Source organism: Alligator mississippiensis, chromosome 12 (assembly GCF_030867095.1).
Source record: "Alligator mississippiensis isolate rAllMis1 chromosome 12, rAllMis1, whole genome shotgun sequence".
Classification (NCBI taxonomy): Eukaryota; Metazoa; Chordata; order Crocodylia; family Alligatoridae; genus Alligator; species Alligator mississippiensis.
This window is the reverse complement of record NC_081835.1, coordinates 23125526-23139876: the sequence shown is the minus strand read 5'-3', so window position 1 is coordinate 23139876 and position 14351 is coordinate 23125526. Positions and strand designations below refer to the sequence as shown.

At 44.6% G+C, this 14351-nt stretch overlaps 1 long non-coding RNA gene across 1 annotated transcript in view; it reads right to left on the bottom strand.

Annotated features, from left to right (window-relative positions):
• LOC132244519 (uncharacterized) overlaps positions 1–14036 on the bottom strand; it is a 71846-nt gene extending 57810 nt beyond the window's left edge. The window contains exon 1 of the long non-coding RNA XR_009456076.1: positions 13940–14036. This is a non-coding gene — a long non-coding RNA (uncharacterized LOC132244519). The remainder of the gene's footprint in view (positions 1–13939) is intronic.
• Between the last annotated feature and the right edge of the window lie 315 nt (positions 14037–14351).

Here is a 14351-nt window from a genome sequence, read left to right as displayed (position 1 = left end):
GAAGGTGGTGCTGACTCCACTAAGGGATGCTGTAGCTGGATCCCAAGTGGTCTTTGACCATGTGCATAAACTCTTTATCTTAGCACTGTGACTCTCTCAGACAGTGGGTGCCTCCCACAGACAGTTGGTCACCATCTGGAGACCTCACTCTTAGACCTTCGCAGTGCATTCCTGGGCCTGGGTGACGTGTTCAAGTGCTGCAACAGCATGAGTGTAAGCAGTCTCTAGCCTGTCCATTCCCACCTTCCACAGAGTCACATTTGTTCCTTATTTTGCCAGTGCTGTCTTTGCATGTCTCATGCACTCTGCAGGTATCTGGCTGACCATCCTGGATCCAGCATCTCAGCATCTACGACTGGACCTCCTACGCATAAATGCGGAGTCTGCAGACAAGGCAGATGCTGAGGGACCTATGGTGAGTCCCCAGAACTGGAAGCCAAGCAGCTGCTCACAACCCAGCACTGACCTCACCAAAGAACACCTGGGTCCCGTCTCCCACCTGGGAAAATCCAGACACCTGAGTTCCACCTTCCTGCTGTGAGAGCAAGGATAACTGGGAACCCAAGCATCTGGGCCCAGAGGGATAAACCTTCTCCAGTTCTCTAGGAGGAGAGGGAGGGAAGGAGCGGGGGTTGCTAGGGGGAATTTTTCCTGATTCTGGTGCACTATACCTGCAGCAGTGCTTATATATAGGTGCTCTGCCAAATGCCCCTGTGACAATGGCACCTGGAGGCATGTCATCAAAAACTTGAAGTTGCAACTGTTGATTACACCTTGGCTATGGGCTTGAAAAAAGCTTTCAGTGCCTGTTTGTGGGCTGGTTTGGGTAAAGTGGTTCCGTGTCAATGCACTGTACTCTCTGGGGAAAGCAACATGCCCCTGAGTGACAGGATGACCAATTGTTAATTAACCAGATATTGTTTATGTTCCCATTTAGTGTAATATGGACTGATAAGGTCCTGACAACTGTACCAACCCTCACACCTCAGCTCTGGTACAGCCAGTGGTGCAGGGGTTGCAGGGGGGAGGGGGGCTGAAAGGCATGGGGTCAGTGAGGAGCATCATTAAATCAGTATCATCACTCTTCCACCTGGATAATCGTTGAGCCAAGAACATGCTGAATATCATGGGCAACCACATACTTCCCCATGAGCATACTCCAAGCTCAAGGAGTCACACTAGACCATTCCCTCACCTATAAACATCACATTCAGAAGTTCAGCAATAAAGCCTCTGTGTGTTTAGCTGCCTTAAGATGTTTAACCAGCATGATGTGGGGTGCCAACTTCAAAGTGCTCAGAGACACCGTACTTGCAACGGTATATGCCCCAGTAGATTACTGTGTTCCTGTATGGTCCAGAAGCTCTTATACTAAAAAGCTCCACACTGTACTTAACAGTGCATAAACTAATAACAGGACGCACGACTATGTACTGTGGCCTTGTGTGTTGCACTAATTTTAGTTAAGGGGTGGGGTGAATGGAAATCAAATGATTGGTCAGACTAATCCAGTTTGAAATCTATTCCTAAATCTTTTTATGCCAACATGAAACCTGTCAATGCCCAGGTGACCTGGTGGTGCCTGGGTAAATGTAACAGGTCGCCCTTCCCAGCTCCATCTTCCTAGTACTCCGCACCTTCCATGGGGCACCCTTGGATCCTGCTTTAGGATTCTTGTGTCCCGCCCTGTACTCGCCTGCCATGTCTTGATGGAAATTATGATAATGTTCTTGCGAGCAGGAGGCTGCCTATTGTACTGCCCTGGTGCCAGGGGGTGCTATCTGTGGCTTCGCTTCCTCCCCTACCCCACAGTCCACACCTCACCGATGGAATAGACGTTGCCCAGTCTGGGCCTACACCCTCTCTGGCGCTTGGGCTCTCCATGGCCCTGTCTCTCTCCGTGCCTTCTCTCTGACACTTCTCAGTAGCGCTGCCCTCGCTCTGGGGCTCCTCAGTAGTGCTGCCCCAGCTCTGGGGCTCCTCAGTAGCAGTGCCGTCCTCTGGGGCCTTCTCAGTAGCGCTGCCCTCCTTCAGGGCTCACCGCAATGCTGCCCCTTTCTCCGGGGTTCCCCGCACTGCTACCCCCTTCTCCGGGGCTCACTGCACCCGCACTGGGGTTTCTCAGCAACACCACCTCACTGGGGCTTCTCAGCTGCCCCTCTCTGGGGCTGGGGTCTGTACACCCCAAATGCTGCACCCTCACTGGCGCTTGGGTCCCCACACTAGTGTGAGTCCCCTATGAAGCCTCCTCCAACCCCTAATAGCCTCACTCAAGCCACTGGTTACAAACAGTAACACAAACACAAACCCATAGGCTATAACATAAGCAGAAGCTGCCCCGCTATAATCACGCTCAAGCCTACTGGGGTTCTTCATCCTACAGCTGTGTCAAACACTGCTTCATCAGGCTTCTCTTCTCTTCCACAGCAGAGAGCTCCTTCCTTCCTCCCAGGCTGCTGGCAGGGAACCACCTCTGGCCTCAGCCCCCAGGGTTTATAAGGAAGCCAGGCCCTGCCCCTTTCAATCAGCTGACTGCCGGCAGGTGCAATCTCTTGCTGGCTCCAGTTGCCCTGGCAACCCACAGCTGGACTCCTTACTCACTGCTACGGCTCTTTCCCCAGCATTCTCCCCTCTTTAGGAGCAGAGCACCTCCGTGCTCTGCTACAGTAGGGCTCCCATTTGATTCCAAGGTGGGGTACTCAAGTGACACAACAGTTCCCTGGGTGACCTAGCAGTTCCCGGGTAGGGAACTGGCAGTCCCCAGGTGACCCAGCAGCGCCTAGGATGGCTGCCTGGCTGACCCTGTAGTGCCTGGGTGGAGTGCCTGGGTGACTCAGCTGTTCCCAGGCAGAAAACCTAGGTGACCCGGGGTGCCCAAGTAACCCAGCAGTGCCCAGGTTGGGAGCCAGGGTGACCCAGTGGTGTCTCGATGAGGTGCCTGGGTGAACCAGCAATTCCCAGGTGGAGTGCCTGGGTTACCAAGCAGTGCCTGGGTGACTCCGTGTTCCCCAGGTTGGGTGCCTACGTGACCTGGCTATGCCTGGGTTTGGTGCCCAGGTGACCCAGTGTTGCCCAGGTGAGTGTCCAGGTGACTTGGCTTTGCCAAGGGTGAGCTGACAGATTAATGGCACAAATTAATGTTCCACTGGCTGCGGAAAAGGTGGGCAGGCTCTGCAGAAAAAAGGATCAAGCCCCTTGGCACTTCTGTCTTCAGCAGGTGCCTAAGGCTGCCAGGGCAATAATGTATATACAGTGACAGAAAAATAAACCCATCATTTCAATTAAAAAATCACTGTTTCAATTTAGGGGGCATAGAACGCAACTCTACAAACTCAAGCACTGTCACATGTACAAGTGCCCATAGAGTGCTTTCTGTGTGGTTGCCATGCAATAGGTGTAACGTCTATATCTAACCTAAGATTTGCCTCCCTCCCCCTAAAGGGCGAATATGTGTGCTGCTCACTACTGATTTAAACTACCTTGCTTACAGAAAATTGTATAACGTAAATTGATTCTGCCTTGGGCTTTTTTAATGTTTATTTGTTTTAGTGAATTTTACTGTGGAATTTTTAGTTATTCCTTAAAGCAGTTTGCCATGTCAGCTGTCACAAATTCCTCCCCAAGTGAAAAGAAACTCAGTTTTACAAACTGTTTTCCAACTGAATAATGTGCAAGTACAAAGTTAATGTGTGTTACTTGCAATTTAAGCAATGGTAGAGAAAAGCAGGGTTCAAACGCCCCCAGACAAAATGAGACACATAAAGTATAGTGTGAATGAAGGGACCTCTAGCAATCAAGGAACAGAAGAGGTGGAAGCAACAGAAGCAGCTGAGCAATTAAAAATATATATAATCTGTATAAACAGGAGATGTGTTAGATTCCATATTATATGCATAGAATTCCCACATAACACATCTCAAAAAGCACAACCCTGCAGCTTCACTTCATTTGTTCCACTTTTGGCCAATGATAGTGTGGGGGAAGGAAAAATTAAGCAGATGGAGAAGAATAATGACAGGGGGTGGCCTGATATATATTGTATGTGCATAGGAATGTACCTGCGTGTGTGTTTGCATGCATTTGTAATTTATATGTGTATATAAAAATGCTAAGCTGCTGCCAGTGCAGGGTAATCTGATACAAGATGTTTCATGTATTAAGAAGTTATATTAGAAAAAGATCCATTCAGCAATAGACAGATGTGATAGCTATGCCAAAAGCCACATTAGAAGCAGATTAACTATTGTATTGATTAAATTAAACAAGACACAGTTAGTTAGCTTGCTTCCCCCCTGTGCCCTCTCTGCTGTGGGGAAGTGTTTCAGCGTGCCCCACTGTCTGCTGTTACTCTCAGCAGTTTAGCCCTACCAGGTATCTGAAATACTGGGATCCTATTGCCTTTCTGGTCTTTGATTGATCTCCCTCAGAATCTAAGTGCTGTGCCCTTACCTGCAGTAGGGGTACACATTCATAGTTCCCCCATGCCTAGCCCAGGTCTTTCTTGGATAGTATATCTGTTCTTGTACACAAAATGATCCCAGTGAAGATACAGTTTTACTGGCAAAACTGTGCTCCTGTTCTATAGCTTATCCCAGTGCTGACTGAGTGAAAGAAATTTCATAGATTTCATAGATTCATATATTGTTAGGGGCTGGAAGGGACCCTTCAGATCATTGGGCCCAGCTCCCCCGACCAAGCAGGAAGACAACTGGGGTCAAGTGACCCCAGTGCGGTGACTGTCCAGTCTCCTCTTGAAAACCTCCAGAGTAGATGACCACACCACCTCTGAAGAGAGTTTATTCTAGTCTGGACACCCTGACCGTAAAGGAGTTTTTCCTAGTATTAAGCCTGAAGCAGCGTCCAGGAATTTATATTCATTAGTCCTGGCCTTCCCCAGGGGTACCCTGGTGAACAGCTGTTTACTGAGCTCCTGTTGCAGCCCTCTGATATAGCAGTCAGTTGCTACCAAGTCTCCTCTCAATCTTCTCTTCTTTAGGCTAAAGAGGCCCAGGTCCCTCAGCCTTTCCTCATATGGCTTGCCTTGCAAGTCCCTGATCAAATGGGTGGCTCTTCTCTGGACCCTCTCAAGTTTTTGTACATCCTTATTGAAGTGCAGTGCCCAGAACTGGATGCAGTACTCCAACTGCGGTCTGACCAGTGCTGAGTACAGCGGGAGTATCACTTTCTTAGTTTTACACAAGATGCATCGGTTGACGCATGCCAGCATGTTGTCTTCCCTGCTGGCCACTGCATCGCATTGAGGGCTCATGTTCATGCGATGGCCAATCATTACCCCTAGGTCCCTTTCAGCTGTGGTGCAGGTCAGGCTATCACCTCCAACCCTGTATATATGTTGAGGGGTTTTTGCCCCCAGATGGAGCACCTTATACTTGGAAGTGTTAAACGTCATCTGGTTCTCGTCTGCCCAATTCTCGAGTCTGTCCAGGTCCGCTTTTATCAGCAACCTATCTTCTGGCGTGGCCACACTGCCCCATAACTTGCCAGTGAGCTTTTCACTCCCCCATCCAAATCATTGATAAAGATGTTGAAAAGCACCAGTGCAAGCACTGACTCCTGAGGGATGCCACTGGCCACTTCATACCCAGACAACATGGATCCATTCATGAGAATTCTCTGGGTCCTACCCTGCAGCCAGTTTCCCACCCATTGAACCGTTGAGCTGCTGAGCCCGCAGTCTTCCAGTTTTCCCACAAAGATATTGTGGGATACTAAATCAAAAGCCTTTTGGAGTCTAGGTATATAACATCTACCTTGTCTCCCATATCTAGGTGGCGAGAGACTTGGTCGTAGAAAGAGATGAGATTGGTAAGACAAGACCTACCCACAATGAAGCCATGCTGGCTGTCATTCAGAATCTTACCTTCTGCGAGTGTATCGCACACAGATTCTTTAATGAGCTTATTCAGGATTTTCCCTGGGATAAAGGTTAGGCTGACTGGCCTATAGTTGCCTGGGTCCTCCCTCTTCCCCTTCTTAAAGATGGGCACAATGTTGGCCCTCTCCCAATCCTCAGGGATCTCCCCTGTGCACCACAAATTCTGAAAGAGCTTTGCCAGGGGTTCCACAATGACCTCAGCCAGGTCCTTTAGCACTCTCGGATGGAGTCCATTTGATCCCGCTGACTTATAAATGTCTAGCTTTTCTAGTTGGTATTGCACCTGCTCAGCAGCCACAGTGGGGAGGCTAACAGTCCCAGCATGCTGGAACTCCCTTTCCTGAGAAGTCCACCCTCTCTCATTGCTTATGCCAAATTCTCAATGGTTTTCATTACAAGGCCTATGTATAGAGCCATGGTTCTCAGTCAGGATATCTTGGGGTGCCTTGAGAGCCTTTCAAAGGTGCTACAGGTGCCATGTAATGCTAGCAGTTTCTGAGTTCTTTGCAACAGAAGACTTGCTCGGTTATTTTTCTCAGTCAAATGAGTGAAAACTAAGAGCTGGCATTTTCTGAGGGGTGTCTCAAGTCTACCAATGAGTGCCTTGAGTCTAAAAAGGTTGAGAATCACTGATATAGAGGGGCTTTTTAAGGGTGCACCGATAGAGATTGGCGGGGGGGGGGCGGGCAATACCGGTAGCTGATTTTTAAGGAGGCATATCGGCTGATATGGATCTGATTTCCGATACACAGCTATTCAGCTTGAAGAGCTGTGTCCACCTGGTAAGTCTGATATGCTGGAAGGGGAGGGAAGGGGTGTGGGGGTGGCAGATCAAGGTCCCTGTGGTAAGGGAGGGAAAGGGGCTGGGGCAGGGGCAGGTGTTAACCAGATGGACTGGGGCCAGGGCCGGGGCTGGGGCCAGGGCCAGGCCAGGACGGAGGCTCAGCTCATCAGGGGGGCCTGGGAAGGGAGAGTGGGTGGCTCCTGCCATTGTGCATAGCTCATCCAGTGCTCATCTGGTGGCTCCCATCACTGCTCCTGCCACTCATCTGGGAGGGCATGGTGGGGGGGGGGGTGTCTCCAGATCTGCCCAGCCAGAAAGAGCCCAGCCCCAGCCCGCCCCACCCCTTCCCTCCCCATGCAGATCCAGGGGCACATGCCCTGCACCCCCATGCCCTCCCGAACAAGTGGTGGGAGCAGCAGTGGGAGCCACCAGATGAGCCATGTGCAGTGGCAGGAGCCACCCCCTCCCTTCCCATGCCTTCCCCTGATAAGATGCACCTCCATCCCATGCCTGCCCAAGCCCCTGCCCCAACCCCAGCCCCTACCTCACACCCTCCCTCACTGCAGGAACCTTGATCTGCCCCCCTACACTCCTTCCTCCTTGCCCCCCTTCCACCACACCAGACTTATCAGCTGCACGCAGCACTCCATGCTGCCAGCTCTCCTCCTCACCGCCTACATGCTATGCTGAGGATGTATGCACATGCGGGCATTTATTGGACAAATTATGAGCCTCATTAAGCCGATTTCCGATACAGAAACATTTCTTTATATTGGTGCCGATCTGATATCAGAGCGATGTACCTCTAGCTTTTTTTTTTCACCTTAGTGTATGTCTCTACTGCAAGCACTGCTGAATTGAGTGTAGTGAGGACAGTTGTTAATTTTGAACTAGCTAGCTTGGGTAGTAGTAGCCTATGCTAAGCCCCATTCTGCTTCTTACCCAAAGCCCTTATGGCTGAGGGGCAGAGGAATACTGTGATTAGATTAGAACTATTCTCAGCATGGTTATGCAATGTAATGTTTATACATTACATTGGTGATGGCAGCTAGCAAGCTATCTTCATGGTGCTAATATGGGTAGAGTTGAACTGGGTGCATCTATACTATATGCTAAATGCACAGTAAACTAATTCTACTGCACGTTAACGCAGCACAGCAAAAGCCATGCTAATGTGCTAATGAACAGTAGAATTAGTCTACTGCGCATTACTGTCACTAAAAAGGCATGCGCTGGTGTTACTGCACAGTGGTGCCAGTTACTGAGCATTGAGTCGATACCTGTTATTACAGGTACTAAACTTAATGTGCAGTAACTACAGTGTATTAATGCACATGTAGACATGCCCAGTAGCAGTTTAAAAAATACTCCTACTAGACATGGACTTAGAGTGTTTTAATACACCCCAGGGTGTATCTACATGATATGCTAACTGTGCAATAGCCTAATAACACTGCACAATTGTGTGCTGGGCAAAAACTGTGCTAATATCCTACTGTGCAGTTGAATTAAGCTACTGCACAGTAAGCATCACTAAAAACCCATGCTCCGGTACTACTGCACAGTAGCATGAGCTACTGTACATTGATCGAGTATTTGGTTAACCAAGTACTTAACTTAATGCACAGTAATGAACGCGCAGATGTGCCCTCAGAGAACTATGCTCAGATACCACCAAGATGAGTACATCACCTTAGGTATATTATATTAGAAAAAGATCCATTCAGCAATAGACTGATCTGATGGCTATGCCAAAAGCCACATTAGGAGAAGGTTAAATACTTAACTGGTAAAATTAAACAAGATGCAACCAGGACATAGTTCCAAATCCATTTAGCTCATCTTTCATTCTGATAATACCTTCACACTTAACTAAACCAAATACTTTTACTTTCCCTTCGAAATTGCAATCAGATCATAGGCAGATTTGCTTCCTTCTCTTTCTACCAGCTATGCTGCAGACAGAGACTTGCCAAATTACAAAATAGAATCAGTTACAAACCGCGGGCTAGCAGCCACCTATTTTGATGTAGTCTTTAAACAGAAAACAAATGAACTAGAGCCACAGCCCAAGTTAAGTTCTAAATTAATTAAGGACTAAATTATTGGGCATGAGCAAAATACACAGCACACAAGTCAGATGTGTGTATGCAAAGTGGGTTGGAATCTTGAAAGTTGTTCTAACACCTGTGGTTGGCCACGGAGGGGAAAGAGAGCTCTAGTACTATCTCCTGCTAAGGGTATTTCCATTACTACAAGACTTTTTGCCAGGCAAAGAAGAATTGTTGACTATCATTTTCTTCTGTTCCTTCATTTCATCTATAATGACATGGAACTCATTTTCTTTAAATGAAAAAAATGCTCTTCTGCATATGGTAAAGGACTACCAAAATTCACAGACAAGTTCATAAAGTATAGGGCATCTGCTGATGTAATAACCTTGTTAGTATTATCAGTACATCTCAAAGCTTTAGAATTCATGAGAACTCAATTATGATTCATGACCAGCAATTAATTATCTGCTTAATATTTTCTCCAAAGAAAAAATGTTAGGACTTCCTGAAAAATCAAGTCCAGAGAATGATCTGTTTCATATGAATCCACCTGATTCACATGCTGTGAGCACCCTACTTTCATCCCCTGGGTAACATTTGGAATTGTATGTATTGTCTGAAAGAAAATATCATCCTATTTCAATGACTCTAAGGTTTAGGAAATGATAACTATCTGAGACATAAGCTTGCAGTATGTTGGACTACTTTGCATCTGTTCCCAAGATAAATCTGGTTCTGGAAGCCTAGAGATTCAGAGGTTCCTATTCTATCTGTCCTATCCCCAAGCTCAGTGTAGTTATGGAAGTGTTGCAGAAGGAAAAGAAAATTGTTGGTATATTTTCATGAGACAGATCATAGACTTCATTTTCATGTTCATGGCACATTTTAGCCAAGCAATCTTCAAGCTTTAAACTACATTTAGTACACAGACACTTTGGGTGCACTTTGGCCATAGCCAAGAACTAAGCCTATGAATTTAATGTGTGCTATAACTGTAGCTTGGATAATTTACGTAGTAGTTAATATCTGACATTCACACTTTTTAATCAATGAAGGCTAAACTCTGCTCTCAACACTCTGCACTAAATCTGGAGTTATGAGGCATTTATCTGAAAGAAAGTCAAGTTAGAGTCTGGTCCTGTGTTCTGATTCATATTCTTTGCTATGTCTGAAACATACTCTATAGTTCGCTTCCTCCAAGGGCTGATGCGTACATGCTTAGTCCCTAACCTTTTATAATATGGGCTTTTGCATGTACATTTGTACATTTACTTTAAAAGGACACTCTCTCTTTTAAGAAAAGGAAGAAGAGGCTCTTAAAGAAAATTATCTTTCTAAACAGTATGCTGAGATGTGTGCATGCAGTTATTTAGTTGCACAAGAGAAAGCAGAATTTGCACAAAACAATTTAGTCATCTATAGAGACAAAGGCACATAGAGCATGTGTAGAATCTAAAAATGATTTGGAGCTGCACCATGTGCCAGATGACAGCATAGCATTAATACTGCAAATTGCAAAAATGTGCTCACAAATGCTAAGTTCCTATCATCATTGATATTGCAGTATTTGTGTTACATTTCTGATTCATCATATCATGTCCAGATACGTCTATTTTTGACCACAGAAGAACATGGCATTATTTAATTCCAAATAGCATTTGCATCTTGCCTTGTATGGACTTTGAGAGTTCAGTGTACCTCTGTGCAGGTAGCCTGTTTGCCACATGTTATCCTTATGTATACAGACATACACACATGCTGATTAATAAGTTAATTTACAGTGAGAATTCAATGGTGAGACAGAAGCCCCCAAGGGAAAAGTTCTTTCCTGTTGAGATAAAGCAGCAGCTCCATTAGCTTAACCCAGCAGTGATTTTTTTTAAGTTACCCACAATTGCTTAAACCAAGATTTGCTGAACATGTATGCATCTGAAAAAGACTGAAACATTTGAAAAGGACTATTAGCATGCGTGCTTTAGCTTAACTTCTTTTTCATGTTTGGGTCTTAGTGAAAAAATACCATATTTTGATATGAACATCTGTTTTATGTTTTTCTAAATGTGAGCACTGTATGAACATTTAACCCCTTAATTTTCTGTTGGAGAAGGCTTTCAACCAGTTAGCAAGCACTGGAGACTCAGGGTTAGAATTTTAAAAAGGGCCAGCACTGCTGCAAAAGCACTCCACTCTGTCTTAAGCTATTTAGTCTTTTGGAAACATCCAGGTGCTACTGGGCAGTAATGTAATGGGGGCAGGGATGGGGGGTGGGGAGAAGGGAGGAGGCAAGCAAGGCAACATCCCTCAGGTACCAACTTAGTACAGGCACCAAAATGACAGCGCTCTACAGAACCTGTGCTGTGGTCACCAGCAGCAACTAGGTCTAGGGACACTGCACTGCTGCTGTACCAGCAACAACTAGGGTGGGTAGATTGCTTTGTGGCAGCAGCAGCCTGGGACTTTGAGTCCCCAGAGTAGATAAGACTCCCACTGCTGACCTCCTCTCCTCCCTCTCATGCCCAGCACCCACTCTTTTCTGGCACTTGGTGGCATTCCCCCTGCTCCCCATCCCAGCTCTCCAGCAGGGTTTTGCCCAGGGTCCAAACCCTGCTAGTTATGCTTCTACTACTAGTCATACTCAAATGATTAAAATTCCCTATCATGCATTTATTATGCATTTATTTACCTTTTTTGCACAGGCTCTTATTTACCTTTTTTTTTTTTTTTTTTTTACCTTTTTTGCATAGGCACTCCTATATTAATATATTGATTTCTAACCTGAAGCAATGTAATGCTAGTCATGCAGTTTGAATTCTAAGAAAATACAAAGAAGATGGACCCTTTCAATAGCACTTATATTTGCTCTTTCTAGAAACGGGGTTTAGTTAATTAATCATCAGTCAGACTTTCAGCAGTGTTAAAAACATACTGTAGAGTACAGGCCATTGAAGCCAAACTCCTACTGACTTCCAAGAGGGTTTTACCTCGTCAGGACGTAAGCACATGCAGTGAAACACAACTGTGTGCAATTTTCCTGTGAGTTATGGCATTTTGAAAGTTTCCTGTCTAGCCTGCTGCTTCTTTATATGAATTCTTTGCTGCCACAATGGATCAGAACTGTGTAATTTCCATGCTGGGAGGAGGTGGCGAGAAGGGGTGGGGTGGGCAGTGACCGTGTTGCTGCACCACTGATCATGTAAGGAGGTGGGGTGGAGCAGTCTGGCAGCATTGTGTACAGAATCGAAAGCCCTGGGTATTCTCCTGCATCAGAGGACTAAAGGATCAGATACTAACATTTTTCCACTACCAAAATTAAAGCAATTTTCTTTTCTGTCATTGAATAGTGTATTCAGGCTATGGGTGGTGACAGGTGGCAAACCTCCAAACACTGGGAAGTTCACTTCAGTTCAGATAAACACCCGAAATGTCAGATGCATTTCTATCTAAACTTCCTGAGCCAACAGAATTGGGCTATCCAGCACTTCCTGCTGGATCAGGAATACCACAAGAATGACATTTCATGGAGTAATTTGGCAATTACAGGGGAAATAAGGAAACAAACATTTTTTTAGAAATAAAAGAGTGATCTGAAATGTTTTGACCTCCCCATAATGTTTTATCATTGATTTGGTTAACTTTTTGAGTCACATGCTATATATTAACCACTAGTCAGGAAATATGGGGCTGTAGACCATTAGCAAATCCTTCAATTTATTGCTATAGTGAGTATATTTATTTTCCAAAATGCACCATTTACATGAGGGTATTGCTGCTTCCCTCCAGAACACAGGCATTGATAGCCAAAAAATCCTCTCCAAAATGTTTTACACTGAGCACTTAAACATTTAGCAGTTCAGCCTTTCAGGGATGTTTTCTCCCTTCCTGCCTTCATCCTCACTGAAGATGCTCAAGTTCCAAGGATAATTTGAAAATGACTTCTTATTACCTGTGCATAGCTTACAAATGCAGAACATTTACCATTGTATTTCTGAGGCTATCAGTGACATCCAGTGGCCAAGTAGATTACACCTAAGCATACTCCATGTGCTTTATTCCCATCCTAGCAATCCTTTTTTAAAATATAAATAAAATCAAAATATAAGAAAGAGTGTTTACTGTGTGGTTAGATTTTTCCAGCCCAATCATCTAATCCGTACATAGATTTTCAATGGAATAAAGACTGTGGCATCAGACCCTGCCTCTCTCACTTCACCTGGAGTGTTCAAAGCCAAAACATTCCTGAGAAAGCAGAATTATGAATGGTCTTTGTTCTAACATTTTGTTATTACAAAGACAAGTCAAAAGTGAAACGTTTGACCCTGTATTTTCTGTTTTCATAAAGGTTTAACAAGAGCTGGCAGTCTGCGTTCCAGTAGGCATCAATGTATCCCATAGTCTGAATCATTACAGAATGTGCAAGCATATTTATAGACATTTTATAAATATGATTTCATTTTTCCTGGCTACATAATTTGGAAAATGATAAAACTGGTGAAAGAATAAACCATTCTAGTATAGGTAAGATTCAGGATCAGAGCTATTTTAATTATAAGATATCCTATAAGGACATGGAAGAGCAAAATTTTTGAAGTAGCAACAAATCTTTGTAGAGGATAGTTTTAATAGTGAGTACAAGACATTCTGGAGAGGGATTTTCGGCTATTAATGCTTCTGTTTTAGAATCTGCCCTGAATGCAATAGTGCTGCAACACTGATATGCCTCAGCTGGCCTTGTGGGGAGGGGAGAGGGGTGAGTCTCATCATTCCTAGGTATTTGGTGCCCATAACAACAGATGCTTGCCTTTTGATTGGTGATCAGTCTAATCCCTTTCTGTAGTATACCAGAGGTTTGTGTGGATTCTGGTGTTGCCCATTCTTTAAATGTAATATCCCAGCTAAGTGGGTTGTGGGGTAGATGGCCATATTGCCTTTTGATGGCTAGTTCACAAAGGTTATAAAGTTTAGCAAATTCTCCTAGAGACTTTCCTTTACCTTAAATAGAAGAGAATTGTGAGAGGAACAAATGGGCCTTGCTTCTATCCCTGCTGATAAGTATGAAATCTGTATGACTGTGGAATCTTTATAAACCTTTGTAAACCATTTTTAGTTTATGGATGTACAGCTCCTAGCACAAAAGAACCCAAAGTCTTATTACTACCTCCAAGTACTACCACAATGCATATAAATAATAATAATTTCTCTACTCACAATTTTGTGGTCACTCTTGCAAGATTTTTCACAATTGTAGTTGATAGTAACTTTCAAATGGCTTCCATCAGCCAAGGATCACAGCTCCAGATTGTAAAAATCTAAGGAAATATACTAATAAAATAAGGCAATTCATGCCAGTCACTGCCATTGTCATATTTTTTGTTTTTTGTTCCCATTATTCTTTTTCTGTAGCTGGCACAAACTAAGACAATACTTACATGAGGCTGCTTATGAAAAATAGTTGCGGTCATAAGAAATGAAAACAAAAAATAATAAGCTCCAGAACTTGAATTTAGAATAATGTGTTTTACCAAAAGGATATATACTATACATATGAAATGGCAATGAGCAAGAATTAAATGACTGTTCTTTGTTTGCCAAACAGATAATGAGCGACTGATATTTTAAT